Genomic DNA, 17,401 nt, shown 5'->3' on the forward strand with positions numbered 1-17,401 from the left:
CCTCTCACCACAGACCTTCAGGTGCTCCCTACATAGACAAATCACCACTCTGTAAGCCTTCCTTTTAGTAATGTTTTCTAGACATCCCTGTGAATTTTCTCACTCTAACTTTTCTTACTGCTTTGTCAGCAGGGAAAAAAAAAAAAAAAAGTATTTTTAAGAGGTGATGCTTTCAGTTGCATGCTCATGGAGGACAACTTTGCAGGAGTGTGCAAGCATTCCCATCCAGCTTTTTTTTGGGGGGGGGTGGATAAGTAAAGGTTGGGTTGGAGTTGGTTTGTTGGGCTTTCTTTTGGGTTGGTGGGGTGGGTGGGGTTTGTTTGTTTTGGTATTTGGGTTGCTTTTGCTTGAGTGGGTTTGTTGGTTGGGGTTTGGGTTTTGTTTGCAGCCAGACTGAGTCACATTCAAGTTCACAAATTGCTAAGCAGAAGCATTACATTTTTTTGGTTATTATCAAGACAGGTATTTGGTAGGAATATAGGTAAGCCTAGTGCTTTCTTTACCCTTAGATGTTTTGCCAGTCTACCAGTGTTAATGAATAACCTTAAAGAAGAGACTTCAGCCTAAGCACAGAGTCACAATGAATGAAGGTAATGAGATCACCAAAACTTGAGGCTGTTATGGCTTTTCTTTCTCAAAGAGAAGGATTAGGAATGCCAGCAAAAAGACTCCTCCCTTCCGGATTAAATTGATGCTGTCAACTTCTTTTCCAGTGTTGATATTCCTATTGCACTGGGCAGAAGCAAGAAGCCAACTAGGTAAGAGGTAAGCAGCCAGTTTTGTCTGCCCTGTGACCAAATGCTCCCACCCAGGAGTGCTCTGCTATTCCACTACTCCCCATGCTGGATCAGGCAGAAACCTAAACACACAAGAATATGGCTCCATTCCCTCTTTAGAGACACAGATCTCTGGAAAGCTAATGCCTATCAGCAGGAAAAGGACAGGCCTGCTGGAGGAGCATGGTGAAATAAGCAAGTAAGTAAAAAGGAAAGCTCTAAGTTGGTTACTGTAGGTCACTCAGCAAAACCAAAGCATCTGTGTAACGCTGCAAGGTTCATATTTAGAAATGAATTCATGAGGCTCAGAAAGGGAGCCTGCAAACGCCACAGTACGCTTCAGACCATTCTTAAAGCTTCTTGGCCTGAACCCATCACTTTAAAAGCCAGCAAATTTTTCACCAAGCCCATCCATCCCACATGCCTCCTTGTCACAGACCAGCCATACAGCAGACACGTGTCTCAAAACAAATTAAATCCACGTTTTCTTGAAGCAGGAAGGTCAAAAGGACGAGAGCACCACTTTCAAAAAGGCCATTTCAAAAATAATTATGCTAACTCACATATCAGCACAAATTAAAGAGAGACAGTAAAATGCCCACTTTCAACTTGCTTAAATATTCAATTAAAAAAAGCCATCTAGGAAAAGGGTGGTTTTTTTAAATAAATCAGCTAAGGAAATGCTTATTAAATCAATCCAAATCCCATATTCTTTTTGGACACTGGAAAAATAAGCCTTCACTCTACCATTATAAAAGACACACTCCTATCCTCAATGGATTCCTTTGCAGTAGCAGCAGCAGTGGGTGTGAAGAGCAACCAGTGTCGATTTCAAATGCAACACCAAGTGTGGTAAAGTTTCTGCCCGTTTCCCTCATCCAAACACATCCTCTGCCTTTCTCAGGCCCAGCAAGCCAAGTTATCCACAGATAGCCCTACCTGCTAATTCACAGCTTGCTTTGGGATTCACCTGGAGACATGGGCCCAGAGGAACCTCATGAAGTTCAACAAGAGCAAGTGCAGAGCCCAGCACAGTGGCAAAAACTATCAACACACACTGGGGGAGGAGGTGATAGAAAGCAGCCCTGTGAAAAAAGACTTGGGGGTGCTGATGGATGAGAATCTGGACATGAGCAGGCAGTGTGTGCCTGCAGCCCAGAAGGCAAATCGCATCCTAGGCCCCATCAAAAGATGTGCTGCCAGCAGATCCAGAGAGGTCATTCTGTCACTTTACTCTGGTGAGACCTCACCTGGAGTACTGCATCCAGGTCTGGAGCCCTCAACATAGGAAGGATGTGGACCTGATGGAGCGGAGCCACAAAAATGATCAAGGGGTTGGAACACCTCTGCTATGAAGACAGGATGAGAGAGGTGGGGTTGTTCAGCCTGGAGAAGATAAGGCTCCAGGGAGACCTAATGAGGGCCTTCCAGTACTTGAAGGGGGACTACAAGGATGGAGAGACTGTTTACAAAGGCCTGTAGTGATAGGACAAGAGGCAATGCTTTCAAACTAGTGAGTGAAGAGTAGATTTAGACTGGATGTTACTAACAGGTTCTTTACCATGAGAGTAGTGGAACACTGAAACAGCTTTTCCAGGGAGACAGTGGAGGCCCCATCCTTGGAAATATTCAATGTAAGGCTTGACAGGGCTCTGGGCAACCTGACCTAGTTGAAGATGCCCCTGCTTACTGCAGAAGGGATTGGACTAGATGATGTTTGGAGGTTCCTTCCAAGCCAGACCTTTCTATGATTCTTTAAGCCTATGAATTGATATCAGAAAAAATAGTGCAGGTGGACATAAAGTACTGTCTTTGCACCAGCAATGCCTTTAAAGAAAGCCAAAGGTTCAACCCACAAACCAGACAAACCATATGATTGCTTGACAAATGCTAAAATATTGCATTTGTAGAAAATGGTTAAGGTTTAGGGCATTCAAAGATTGGCAGGAAAAAAGAAGAAAAAAATCTAATGCAAGAGTAAAAATAAAAGGATTATACCACTTTCCTTTGCTGCAGAGGAAGCTGCAGGCATGTTACCTAAATTAGGTAAGGCTCTTAGTGGGGTGAATACAGCAGGTCTTCTTATTTCAGTGATGATACATAATATCTGGTTTTTACTGTGAAATATAACCAAGACGACCTCTGAATGCCAGTTTATCAGGTAAACAGCAGAACAAGGAAACTTGTTTTTTTCCAGTAAAGCTAATGATACCTTTGAATTCTGGAAAAATGCAAAGCCTGCTTTCCAAGCTACTACCTAAAACCCACTTTTGTATCACCACTACTTCAGTCAGCAGTCTTTCTCCAGCATATTGCTACTGAAAAGCCAATATACTACTCAGAACCATACTAGAGTAAACCACAAAAAAAACCCCTGCAATACACACACTAAAATGAAACTTTTCAGCCAGTAAAGTTTATTTCCTTATTGGTAAGTTGCTAGTAAAGCTTATAAATTTAGGGGGGGGGGGGGGAAACTAAAAAGAAAAGTACCATCAAGAGATCAGTGCTGGGCCCCATGATCTTTAATATCTTTATCGATCATCTGGATGAGGGTATTGAGTCCATCATCAGTAAATGTGCAGATGACACCAAGCTGGGGGCAGGTGTTGATCTGTTAGAGGGCAGGAGAGCTCTGCAAAGGGACCTTGACAGGCTGGACAGATGGGCAGAGACCAAGGGCATGAGATTTAACACATCCAAGCACCAGGTTCTACACATTGGCCACAACAACCCCATGCAGTGCTACAGGCTGGGGGCAGAGTGCCTGGAGAGGGGCCAGGCAGAAAGGGACCTAGTGGTGCTGGTCAATAGTAGGCTGAACATGAGCCAGCAGTGTGCCCAGGTGGCCAAGAAGGCCAATGGCATCCTGGCCTGTATCAGGAACAATGTGGCCAGCAGGAACAGGGACGTCATTCTGCCCCTGTACTCAGCACTGGTTAGGCCACACCTTGAGTCCTGTGTCCAGTTCTGGGCCCCTCAGTTAAGGAAAGATGCTGACTTGCTGGAACATGTCCAGAGAAGGGCAACAAAGCTGGTGAGGGGTTTGGAGAACAAGTCCTAAGAGGAGAGGCTGAGGGAGCTGGGGTTGCTTAGCCTGGAGAAGAGGAGGCTCAGGGGAGAACCTTATTGCTCTCTACAACTACCTGAAGGGAGGTTGTAGACAGGTAGGGGCTGGTCTCTTCTCCCATGCAACCAGCACCAGAACAAGAGGACACAGTGTCAAGCTGTGCCAGGGGAAGTTTAGGCTGGAAGTTAGGAAGAAATTCTTCATAGAAAGAGTGATTGGCCATTGGAATGGGCTGCCCAGGGAGGTGGTGGAGTCACCATCACTGGAGGTGTTTAGGAAGAAACTTGATGGGGTGCTTGGTGCCATGGTTTAGTTGCTTAGATGGTGGTGGATGATAGGTTGGACTCAATGATCTTGAAGGTCTCTTCAACCTGGTTTATTCTATTCTAAGAGTGCTTTTGTATAGGCACAGCTGCACACAGAAGAGCTTGCTAGCAGCATGCATCTAAGAGCACAAGCATACATACATGTTTAACAGACATCTTCCTTCTAAGACTACACTCTCCAAAAAAAATCTTTCCCATAAAGTAAGTTACGGTCCTCAGTTCACAGCCACAGAAGCAACAAGTTTTCATTTGAAATGTAAGGCTGAACACCTTTTCTAGGGCTAAGCAGGACACAGGTAGTAAACAAGGACATCTGTACCAGGTCAGAGCCAAAGACAACTCCATCTCACCACATGTCCCTGGCACCAGCCAGTAAGTCATCCGGAGAGGAGCAGAGGACCAAGGCAAGCATATGGAGACCTTGCTGCTGCCTAACTTCCCAGAGCCTTGTGGTCTGCAGCCAAGGCACTTTTCAAGGTAGAAGTAGTGCCACTGCCTTTGGAGTTCAGCTGAAGACTTACTGCTGTAACCTTCTTAGAAAATGCATGCAAACTCAGACCTTTCAGAGGGGGGGAGGGAGCAGGCTCTTTGAGTGTTTTCTGGTGAACCTCTGGGCAGGAAGGCTTGAAAAGATTCCAGCAGCATTTGGCAGTGATAAGTCTTGCACCATCACAGAAAGTTGTTGGGGGAAAATGCAGCTGGACAATTAAGCTAGCCACTTCAGTTTCCACCATCAAAACCAAGTGAGTTACTCAAAGTACATCATATTTCAGATTAAGCCACCTCAATTCTTAAGAGACATTGAGTAAACATCCTATTTGCAGTGCTAGTACAGCTACCAATTTCAGAAGAGTTAGTTATGAGGGCAGACTGCTAAAAGGCATGGCACTGTCCCACCGTCATGGGCTGGCCAGGAAAGCAAAACACAAGATAAAAACCTCAAAAGACAAAATACCAAGAGGCACCCCAATTCCATGACCTCAGTGATAAGGATACTTCCTGAAATTGGATGGGGGTGGTAGGAGTGGAATTCCCACTGCTGCTTACACTACTAGCCAAAAGGTACATCACAGGCAAAGTGAAGTTCAATTAAAAAATATATATTTAAAAAAATAAATCCTTGAAACAGAGATGAGAGCCTCATGTTCCCTAGGAAGAGAGGGGCCCAACCCTGGGAGTAACTCCCAGGAAGCTCCCTAAGGGATCACCTGCTGCCATGACCACCAGAAGGAAAAATTATCCTGCTCAGCAGGCCCAGATTGTCTGCCTTACAGCATATTCACTAACCTTAAAACATGATTTTTTTTTCTTTTCTTTCCCCTTGGTTTCAGCCCTCTCAGTATTAAAACTTAAAGAAAAGGTGAGCTATATGGTTAATAACCCAAAGGCCACAGACATCACATGAATGCAAGAGAAGTTCAGCTCAGACACGCCAGCAGGGAGTCCAAGACTGCAGGAAGACATTTGGAGCAAGGGAGCCCATGGACAAGTACAAACTGAGTGGCATGACATTCATTAAATCAATCCATCACAATTGCAGCTGGGAGATGAATACTTACATTAGGCATTATAGATGCATTCATCAACCATAAAGCTGAGCAGCTCTGCTCAGCCACAAGGAGAAACAACATTCAGACTGAAATCTCATGGAAGACTGTCAGGCTAATGGGTTTTAAAAATCTACCTTTATCCAAAACCCACCTTATGAGAAGCTGTGCTATTTAATGGTGCATCAGCCATCACCAAAATTAGGGCCCATAAAGCAATCAAATGTGTATTTTTACCAGGAACCTGAGAGATGGCCCAGCAGCAAAAGACTGAGAACACTAAGCTGTCATAGGAATTGTGAGGAAAGACAAGCCGGTTTTGAACTAGTGCATAAAGCACACATTTCCACCATCCTGTTCCCCTGAAAAGCCCAAATCTACATTTGAAGTACCAATAACTTTGAATCTCCAGGGTAAAAAGCATTCTTTGTACAGAGTCAAGCTTAGGCAAATCTTGCAACAGTAATTACAGACGCTGCCTCCCCAAGCCATCTGCTGTGGCATTTATAACTCCTGGAAGGGCAGCGGGCTGAGCTGGTGAAAAGCCACACATATCTCAGCAACCAAAGCCAGGCTGCACAGAAAAGCTGTGACACCAGTGTGATCCAAACGGGAACTTGAGCCCTGGTTACCCAGAGTTCAGCTTGCAGATACTACTAGTCTTCATGTAGCAGACAAAACAGTGGGGTCTGCAGCCTTTATGGATCAAAGAGAGTTAGGAGTCCAACCTTGAGACAACGTGCAACTGTCAGCAAGCCCAGCACAGCAAGAGAAGGAGTTCAATCAGGACCTCAACCTATCAATGAGCAAAATTACACTCAGAAGCCAGTCTGAGCAACCAAACTTTCACACGTGGACAAACTTTACAGACACCAGCACAACAACAGCTCTGCGCATGTCTCCTCCAAGATGTGATGCCAGGAACATGGGAAGAATCATTTAGAAAACTATCAATTCAACCTTTGTAAGGACATGTAGGGTCCAGCCTTGCATGCTGACAACCGGTACCTCTGCAAAATGGTTTAATCAGCACAGCTACAGCTAGAAGCAGCAGCAGAAAGAAACACTCACCCACCCCTTCCTCGTACAACCACAAATTTGAGCAGCAGGCCAAGATGCAAGCTCTCTGAAAATCCCACTCTCGGTACAGCTGGAGACAATGCCGATTAATTGTTTTGCCATCCATAAAGAATTACTACAATACTCACTTCACGGGGTTGTCACAAGGATTATTTAACATCTCTGAAGAAGGAATAGTGGCTATTGTTCTCAGCACCATAGAATGTGGAAAGATCTCACATGAATTTTGCACGACCATGCATGTGTGACAGTTGCAGAACCACTAGATTATTTTTCTCCAAAAAAAAAACAAACAAGCTTCACAGAAACTCATTTTCTGTGGGCAACACTTTAGTCTGAAATGTGTTTTGCTCATTAATATATCCTAAATAGATATCAACGCTGACTATTTAATTAATAGATTCAGGTGCTGTTTGTAGTCCTCTTAATTAAGGGAAGCACTGGGATTTCGACAAAGAACTCGGTTTAGGTTGTCAGGGCTCCTAACAAGCACACTGTAATTACCTAAGTAATGCTAATGCATAAGAACAACAACAGGGAGAAAACAAAAGCAAAACAAACCAAAACAAAAAGGCAACTGAAAATTCCGGTGGAATCTCATTTCCTTGACAGCAAACAAGAAAGTCTGTCTGCACAGAGAGGAGGTGCTACGCACACAAGGAGGCCAACACCATACTCCTTATTCCTGACCACAAAAGAGCTCTTAACACTGATGCAGAAACATTGTAAAGGGTTTTAAATAGGGCTGGCTTCCCATGCATTTGCAAATATACAGGAGGTGCTGGATGCTAAATGCTTTGCCATACACTTGGACCTACCTCTTCTGCAAGGAAACTGCCTACAGTTTCACTCCACATGTATAAAGAAATCTATATCCCTTTTCATTCTCAGAAAACCTAAGGAACTCAACACCTCCTTCAACAATAGTGGATTTTCTTTTTTTTCTGAGCAGTCTCAAACAACTGTGATAGTCACAACTGGGCAACAAGATTGTACCTCAGAATGAACACCCGTCTGTCTGAAAGAACTACCATTTCTACTACACATTGCTCTGGGACACCGACCACATCCTTTGTTTGAAAAGCAAACAACACATTATTGATACTAAACCAAGATAAACAGTATTAGGACTAGTCAGTACACCAGCTTTCATTCCCCATCCAAGATGCAACAGAAAGCTTCTGCTTTTCTTTATTTCATCCTCTCTACCAAGGAACTGGCAGCTACTGGTGCACAAAAAAATATAATAATGCAGCATTGCAGTAGCAAGCCTCACAGAACCTAGGTCCCAAGCTCCCTGATTCTCAGGGGAAGTGGCTGCCCAAAACCATGTGCCTGCTCTCCCTGCAAACTACATGAGGGAAGTTGCATGCCTCAGAATAGCAAAGAGAGGAAGAAAAAACAAACGTAAAAACAAAGCAAAACCCAAACAAAACAAATCCACCCAAAACAACAAAACATACAACATGAGCAACTGGGTTTGTTCAGCAATAGCCAGCAAGAAGTACCATCAGTCCCCATTTGCCCAAGTTTCTGTCAGGTAGATACCAACAACTTCAGGGGAAAGTTCAGGATGCCAAGACTATACTGACCCCCTCATAAAAAACAAGCATGAAACAGGCAAGACTGATTGGCACTTTTGCCCATCAGTCTCCCAGGCAGCATCCTCACATAGTCCATGCTGTACATTATTCTGGTAACAGCTTTCCTTGCCATTTTCCTAGAAGGTATCATAACCTCTATCCAGCACCTCCCTGCTAAAGTACCAGAGTACCCCGGCAGTGCCAGTCACCACACTTTCTTCCTAAAACGGTCTGGGGTTTTTAATCGGTTTAACAGACAGAAAAAGAGCTTCTATGGTCCTTGGTTCCTTTTCACAACACTGAATACTCATTTGGACAAAACCAAGAACCCAAGTCTCCTGCTTCCTAAGATGAATGTCCTGTTTACTCAACCACACAGTTATGCTGTCTATTCCATGCAAGACAGCTACAGATAAAGGCACAGCAGGAGGTGCTGTTGTGAAGGGCCAGATCCAAAGGCAGCACTCATAGATTGGTGTTTACAAGAGGCAATAATTTCTTTCATTTTTGCTATGACTTTTGTGTAACAGCTGTAAGTGCCCAGCTTCTCACTGCTGTCACGTCTTGCATAATCCTAAACATCTCCAGACTCAGAAGCACAAAGAAACTTTACAGGTAAATCATAAGTGTCCACTGATTTTTAGGATCACCAAAAAAATACAGAAGCAAGGGTTTGTTTTCTTTTTAACCAATTGAAATTTGGACTCCTGCAGTTAACAAACCAAAACAAGAACCAGAGATTATTACTTTGGGGCACTGGCAAATTAAACCCTTCCTAGATTACCCTGAATTTACCTATAGATGCCTGTCTCCTACTGATACTCAGTCCCCAATTTCAGAGCCAACTCACTCCTGGAATCCTGACATGATTGTGCATCAGATGCCAAACACATTTAAGAGTATCTTCATCATCAAGCATGTGGCAGATGCCTTGGGATTAGAGTTTCTTTTGTTCATTTTAAATTGCTTAATATCATAGGTAAACCAGGCATTCAGATAACACCTTCTAATGCTTCCCCTCTTCCCTTCAGTTTCACTTAAAATGATGGTATCGATTACTTATCAACAGCTACCCACAAGCAAAAGTTCCCTGGTATTAGCCTGTGAAATAGCATAGAAAGACTCCTTATTAATAAGGGCTCAGCATCAAAATGTAGTGGAACATTCTGAGACACAATGAAATGCATGGTCCCCTTTGCCTTTTACTTCTTTTGTTCTTTATCTTGCAATACACAAGATACCAATTCCCTAGTCACCTTTCTTTGTTCAAGCACTGACTATAAACAGGCTAATATGCATGCACCAACACTCAGTATCAATGCTTTTAAAACTGCCGAAAGAACAGAATACATTTAGCCCTTACAGACAATAATTAACATTTCTTTGTCACTAACTTGGTCATTCCTATCAAGAATTATGTTCTCATAAACCAAAGGAGCAAGTCTAAACGCAACCTTTCTTGCAGTGCTTTGCATTTGCATAAAGCACAGAAACAGCCCTCCACAATTTATGGCTATCAAACTTGGTACACGTGAACTCGTTATAGTAAACGGCCATATCTTACCTACACCAGTTCCCCACAAAATGTAAGCCTCAAATCCAGCTATTCCATAATAGTTTAGTAAGTAAACAAAACACCATTTAGGATTTGAAAACAATGCATCTTTCTCCAAACTGAGGCAAAGGGGAAAAAAATAAACCCCAAAGCCCACACAGGACTATGCAATAGTTTCATTTTATAAGAAGATTATCACAGGGCAGAAAGCTTTGGCTCTGACTGGGAAAAGAACATACACATTGTGCTACTAGAATTTCCTATAAGTTTAAGTGGCATTTTGTCCTGTTTGTGAATGCACCTCTTCAGAGCATTAAAAGACATCACAGGGGGGAAAGGAAACAGCATTTCTACTTTGACATTAGCTCAACTAAAGTCCATTCTGATTTCAGCTCTTGCCAGATACAACCCATGCACCCTCAATGGGGCTATCTGCAATGGTACTGTTTAACTGCAGTACAAAGTTTTGATAAATGGTCCTGCTCAGCAGGGACAATCTAGTCAGCTGTTTCTTCTGTGCTTGTTGAATTCAAGCTATATTTGGAGACCAACTGTTCCTTGTCCTGCCTTCTCCAATTAAGTGTGTGTATAAAGGTGGAGAGGTGAAGGTGGGAATTAAGAGAGAACAAGATAATAGTATTTTCTTAGAGTGCACAGATTGTCCTCAAAAAAAAAAGGCTGGAAAAAGGTAATGAATGTAATGCACATTGTTCCAATAACAAATGTTCAGCAACAACAGATGCGAATGGAAAAAAGACCAGCGCACAAAAAGGAACCAAAAGCCAATGCTCCTGTGAAAAGTCACAGGAAAAGCCATAGTATTTGTGTTTAAAATCCAAGGGCTAGAATTGTTCATGGCATGAAGAGCTCTGTAACAGCACAATGCTCACCACAGCAAAGCAAGTTCATTGCAGGTTACAACAATTCCACTGAACTTCATCATCTCTTATACCACTGCAGTCTGAAAGAAAATGAATGGAAACTGTCCAGGGTTTACTGGTTTTAGAATCAAACTGGGGGGAGGGGGAATAATTAGAAATAAACATAACTATCTGTGTAGTTCAAGCAATGAGCCTTAAGTGACGAGCACCACCACAGAAGAAACACTGCCAAGACAAAGGGAGAGTTCACTGCTTTACTCTCAAACATATAAGTACATTCAGCAATTCAATGGCAAACATGCAGCCTTGGACTCTAGCCTGTGTCCCTTAGGGCAGCAAAGGGGGAAAGACCACGAAGTGTATATTGGATTTGAAATAAACAAGTCTGATAATATATTAAGCTGCTACGGTTATTTATTGCTTTGAAAAAGGAGAAGCAAGAGTACTGCAAACTCCACCACTTTCTCATTCCACACCTGCTCTCCGCCTAACCAAGGAAGGGAGCTGAAGGTTCAAAGAGGAAAGAATACAGGAGGCGAATAATATACAAAGTGTGACATGAAATAGGTAACACAGTTTCAACCAAATAAAAGTTCCCTTAAAATACAGTGTATTAAAAGCTGTAAGAGGATGATCAATGTGCTTATTGATTTAGATGTCTACACATCAGGTTAGCTTATTAAATCCATCAGCATCATCTGAACAGAATCCAGGCACAACAGCACCCTATTTAGTCGCCACTCTGAGATCAATAAGGTTTGCTCTTCTCCATTTTGCAGTCGCAAACCCGGTAGAGCCCAGGTGCAGCCCGGCCCTTCGGAAACTGGCTTTCCTTTTTTCTTTTTCTTTTTTTTTTTCTTTTAGATCTCTCTCCCACTTTTTCGCCCATGCTTCCTCCCAGTCTCCCCTCACACTCGGCGGAGATCCCCGCTGCCATCCTCCCAGCAGGGAACTGCCAGCCTGAGCCTCCTTCACTCTGCACCCATCCACCCACCCCCCCGGGATGATGTCCATCTCGCCCGGGAGGGGAGGAGGCATTTCAGCCGCGGCCCGACCGCGCCGGCGGGACCATTGTGCCGTTCCCCGCACCGCCGCCATCCCCCTACCCCCCCGCCATCAGCCGCCGGGCCTGGCACGGCCGCCCCCTCCTCCTCCAGCCCACCGGCGCACAAAGGGCTGCGGCTGCCGGCGGCACCGGCACGGCGGCCGCCAGACCGAGCCGGGCCCCGAGCGGCTCCCCATGTCGCCGCAGCAGCGGGGGGCGGCGCGCTGGGGCCTTTCGAGAGGGGCGACCGGCGGAGCCGCCGCCCGCGCCGGCAGCGTGCGGGAGCACTAAGGCGGAGGGCACTGCCCTGGCTGCGGACGGGCCGGCACGGCACAACACGGCCAGGGTCCGCCGTCCGTCTTCCCCTTGTAGCATGATACCCGCGCCTCGCCGGTGGAACGGCACCAACCTGCGTCCACCACTGCCGCCTCCTTGGGAAGAGCTGGAGCTGCCTCTGCCCGCCTCAGCCTCCAACCCCGGGGCGGGCGGCCTTGCCCGCCTCCGCCTGCTGCTGTCCGCGGTGCCCTCCCGGCGGCGGCAGCGGGCTGGCTCGGCACCGCTGCCCTCGGGAGGCGGGGAAGGGGCGAGCGGGGCGGGCGGCGGCGGCGGCTGCGGGAGCCTCGCTCATTGAGTGCGGCAACCCCAGCTGTCGCCGCCGCTGCTCCCCGCAGCCGCTACTTCCTGTGCAGCGATGGTTCAGTTCCTCCCGGGCCGCTGGGGGCAGGAGAGCCGGGCGGCGGGGGGCGGAGGAGGAGTAAAAGGGGGGAAGGTCGGGTCATATAGCGGGGGCGGCAGCAGCCGCCGCCGCCGCTGCTCCTCCCGCCCTCCTCGGCCCCGCCCCGCTCCGCCCCGGCCCGCGCGGCGGGTCCGCGGCGGACCACTGTCGCTGTACCGCCGCACACGGCTGTGGGGCTCTTTACCGTGAACCCGCTTCTTCGGAGAGCGCAGGCGGCGGGCGGGGGAACAGATAGGAGCCGCTGTGCTCTACTGGCGAGTGTGGGAGCATCGCCTGGCCCGGAGGGGGGGATTGCGGCGCCCCGGCGTCTGCACCACTCGGACGGGGCCGAACCGCCGCTCGCTGTCAGTGAAAGCCGGCTGCCCCGCCTCAGCGAACGGTGGCGCCCGCCCCCGGCCCCTCTGTGGGGAGTGAGGGCCGCCTGGCTTGGGTACGGCTGCTGGGCGGAGCCATGGCTCGCTTTTTCGATGGTTGCCCTCAGGGAGCGCGGTCTGTATCCTGCCTGCGTCCCACGACCGCTGCGGCAGTGAGGTGCAGGGACCTGCCTTGCCCGCGGGCTTGGCCCCGCAGGACCCGGCCAAAGCCCAGCGCTTCCGTGTCAGGGCTGGCAACGGGCGGGCGGTCTCCGGGAGGCGAAGTGAAGCCCCCGGCTACTTAGACATGGTCCAAGGATCTGTGTGAAAGAAGCGCGAACGTGGCATCATAAGGAATCACTAACTGAAATTCTCAGTAACGCAGAAAACCTCTGTGCAACGCTAACGCTAAATAAATTTACAAACTGGGTCCAAAGGATGAACAAAGCAATGAATCGGGGGCTCTCGGCTGCAGGAGTGATGCTCCACGTGCAGAAAATCGGATGCCTTGCCAAAGACTGAACTTGTTGGAAGCTCTTAATGAAAGGAGCAGGATCTCATCTGGGTGATTTGATGGGAAAAAAAAAAAAGAAGTAACATAAATGTAACAGCACAGACTGACAGTATCTTTGTGTTCCCACATGCACCATAAAGAAGGGGTTCAGCACATACCAAAGGCATGCAAATTCGATCAATTTTTCAGAATAAGTTCTGAATGATAACATTCTTGTTTGAAGTCTTACTCGTTCTGAGAGTGTATGACACCGCTGGATGCAAGAGCTGCAGCAGCTACGTGTGTCCTGGCTAGAGAAATTCAACTTGATGAGGTTTTTATGAGTGATGATGAGTAAAGGTAAGGAGGTCTTCCTCTCCTTTCTTCGGTGCCACATGAGGAACTGTCAAAGTTTGGAAGTTACAAATCTTTTATATAAAATCTCCAACTCTGGAACAGCATTTTCAAGTGCCAGTATCTAGCACTATCCTTCGAACACCTTACAGATGCCACTAAATAATTTGGTTAACTTTTCCAAGATGGTGTGTGCTTGCAACTCTCAAATGTTTTTTTTCTTTGAGATTATGTATGTTCAGTACTTCTGAAAGCCAGTTCTTTCTATTTGGTTCTAGAATAATGATTTGGAGAAGACTAATGTTAGGCAGTAACATGAAAACACGGTGGTGATAGTGCTCTCTGGATCGTTACAGTAAAGCAAATACTGTCCTCGGCAGTTGTAGGAGGCCTGGAAAAAGAAGTGGGTTTAAGAGTTACCTAGGTTCTAAATGTTACCTTTTTTCACCTGTGGTATGCAACACTGAGAACATGGTAAATTGACCTACTTTAGGAAACGTACACACAAGTAAAACCTAAATATTTATGTCCTATGTTTACTTGAAATGCCATTAAATCCATTAGTTGCTGTGCTTGTGCTGTCGCTGCAGAACTCACTGCTGGTTTCCAGTTGTATGTGACTTCTAGTACAAGGTGGAGATGCTGCCCTTAGGTCAGATGCTTATGCTGCTTTTTCTTCTTTCTGTCTCCTCCAGCACAGCCTCTTACTGGCAGTTCTGATCAGCCCTACCTAATGCTGCTCAGCCCATGCCAGCTTAGCCAATCACAAAACAGTTGGCTGGTCTCCTATGCTGGTGTGGCTTTATAGTGGGTGGCTACAAATTACAGCATCCTCTGTCGCTTCCTGGAGGACTTTGCAGGTGATTTCCATCCCTCGCATGCCTCAGAACTGAAACAGGACAAAGGCAATTTAGCATTCCTCTAAGAGTCCCAGCATTGAGCCTCCTGTTTGTCTATTTCCCACACTGGCAGTACACAGGTATTAACAGTTTATTTTTCTGCAGCTTCTGGGTTTGCACAAGGGTGCACATAGAGTACAGCTTCCATTTCTGAATCTGTGTGAACTTTTAGTATAACTCACAAGTCTGTTTCCAAATAGCAGCTCATTCAAGGAAATGATCTAATGGAAGTAGTTTATAAGAGTTTGATTGCCAAAGTGGAGCATGACATAATTTCTTCACTCATAAGACTTTTCAAATTGTTATCACTGTCAGGAAGACAATTAAGCTTGCCTGACCCCTTTCTGGTCTATCTGAATCTTAACTACAGCAAAATATAAGTTCCCTATTTTTTTAATTTATATACTGTCAGTCCTGCTTTGCAGTGTGCTTATAGTGTCCAGTGAGAGTGCTGTGCATATCATAGAATCAATAAGGTTGGAAAAGATATCAAAGATCATCAAGTCACCCAAGACTACTAAACCATGGCACCAAGTGCCACATCCAGTCCCCTCTTGAATACCTCCAGGCACGGTGACTCCACCACCTCCCTGGGCAGCACATCCCAATGGCTAACAACTCTTTCTGTGAAGAACTTTCTCCTCACCTTGAGCTTAAACTTCCCCTGGCACAGCTTGAGACTGTGTCCTCTCGTTCTCGTGCTGGTTGCCTGGGAGAAGAGACCAAGCCCCTCCTGGCTACAACCACCTTTCAGGTAGTTGTAGACAGCAATAAGGTCTCCCCTGATCCTCCTTTTCTCCAGGCTAAACAATCCCAGCTCCCTCAGCCTCTCCTCATAGGGCTTGTGCTCAAGGCCTCTCACCAGCCTTGTTTCATACGACAGTCAAATGTTCAAAACTAAAATCTGAAAAGATGGTGTATTCATGGAGTATTTTAGCATGAAATAGGTAAAGAAGAAAAGGTGAATGAAAATAAAATATGTTGAAACACTGGGCATAAAAATAGTGAATACAGAAGCAATGTGGAGGGAAAAAAAAAATCCCCAAAGGTAGCACCTAGAAAGTTTGCCAAGAAAATAATTTACACCTTCCTGCTCAGCTGTGTTCTGACATCTAACTGGCAAATAGCATCTTCTCCTTCTCAGCTGGTGAGAGGGCTCTGTGAAGCGCTGGAGTGAAACTCAGGACAACTGTCCTGATATTTGTCCATTATCATCCTCAGGACTAAAATGAGCTCTTCCACATAAGCAGCATTTGCTATGTGCAGGAAGCAAGATTTCAAATAAAGCAGTACTAGCCTTTTCTTCTGAGCAAAAAACCACTTATCAAAGTGGTTGAAATCTTACTTGAGAGTGTCAGGGAAGTAGCAATTTCATATTACCTCTGCATGGTCTGCTGGAAAGAAAGTCTCTTACAGTGGTCTTCACTAGTCATATTTTTCTGGAAAAGTGCATATAATTAGGAGACAGTTTCCATCCACCTGAAGAGACTACCTTAGTTTTTGAAATGTAACTATTTTGTACTCCTTGCACCTGCTATAGCCCCTCTGTTGTGCGTTCAAGACCAGATGTCTTAACCCTAGAGAAAAGTCCTTCAGAAGGATCATATAGTCCAGGAGGCAGACCAGAAAGTGCAAGCTATGTTATTTCATTCCCATCATGCTGTATCTTCCCTATGTAAAGGGGGTTCACAGTTTGTTCTACCCTTTTCTCTCCCTCTCTGCTCTCAGTGTGTGCTGAGCTGCAATCTCTTGGTATTTGGGGGGAGGGTTTTGGCCTTGAGCGGCCTGGCTAATTTTTCCTGTGCCATTTGGGCCTGGGATGGGGAGGGATGGAGGAGTGGGCATTGAGGCTTGGTTTTTGAGCCTGGTTCAGGGGAAGGTTTTTTGGAAGGTGTTGACCTAGTGAGGTTTTGGTAAGCCCAAGATGGAGAACTGGGCTGAGACTGAATATGAATGTGTGTACTTTGTATTGTTGTATATGCTTGTGAATCGTATTTCCATTTAACTTTCAGCTCTGTCTGTGGAAGTGATTTTATTTTACTCCTTTGGGGAGGGGTAAAATAGCTTCTGTCTGCTCAACCTAAGACACCCCCCTTCCCAAAATCTCATTCTGGTTTCTCAAACTATTAGTTAGAAATCACTGCAGGACTTTTCCATTTTACTTTTCAGTACTGAGCTGTGTCTGAGTCATGTTCAACACCTCAGTCCAAAGGCAGTCCCTCATAACTGCAGTGAAGCTCAGATTAGCTTCTGGAGTGAGCAGAGAAACCAGGCAACCATTTGTAGTTATCTGCAACAGGTACTGCATAAACTGTTGTATGTCAGATGCTGAAGGGTCAAGGAGACTTGAAGTCCATGCTGAATTAGATCTCATCTGTACTGGAAAATTCAGGGGCAAGTGCTGATCACAACATTCTAAATCCTAAATTTAAAGCTCTGGTTAAGTAATTTGAGGTTTTAACCAAAACCACATGCAACACAATGGATTAATTCGCTGTTGTGGTTTAGGGCAAGAAAAATTGCTCTCTTACCTCTTCCAAAAGGGGCAAAAGAAAATCACTCACACAAAGGATTGGATAGAATTATGGAAAGTTTAAAAGGCAATGCTATTTACAACTACATACAACAGTGCAAAGCATAGCAAAGCATATAAAATATGCCAAAATCCACAGTCTGGACTTAACACAGAAACTCATTAAGCCA

General features: G+C 45.6%; 1 protein-coding gene across 2 annotated transcripts in view; it reads right to left on the bottom strand.

Annotated features, from left to right (window-relative positions):
* The window catches only part of AGPAT3 (1-acylglycerol-3-phosphate O-acyltransferase 3), a 95,770-nt gene extending 83,200 nt beyond the window's left edge, over positions 1–12,570 (bottom strand). For both annotated transcript variants that reach the window (XM_054165864.1, XM_054165863.1), the window contains exon 1: positions 12,273–12,570. The gene's annotated coding sequence lies outside the window, so the exon portion shown is untranslated. The remainder of the gene's footprint in view (positions 1–12,272) is intronic.
* Positions 12,571–17,401: the final 4,831 nt, after the last annotated feature.

The sequence above is a fragment of the Dryobates pubescens genome, chromosome 12 (genome assembly GCF_014839835.1).
Source record: "Dryobates pubescens isolate bDryPub1 chromosome 12, bDryPub1.pri, whole genome shotgun sequence".
Classification (NCBI taxonomy): Eukaryota; Metazoa; Chordata; class Aves; order Piciformes; family Picidae; genus Dryobates; species Dryobates pubescens.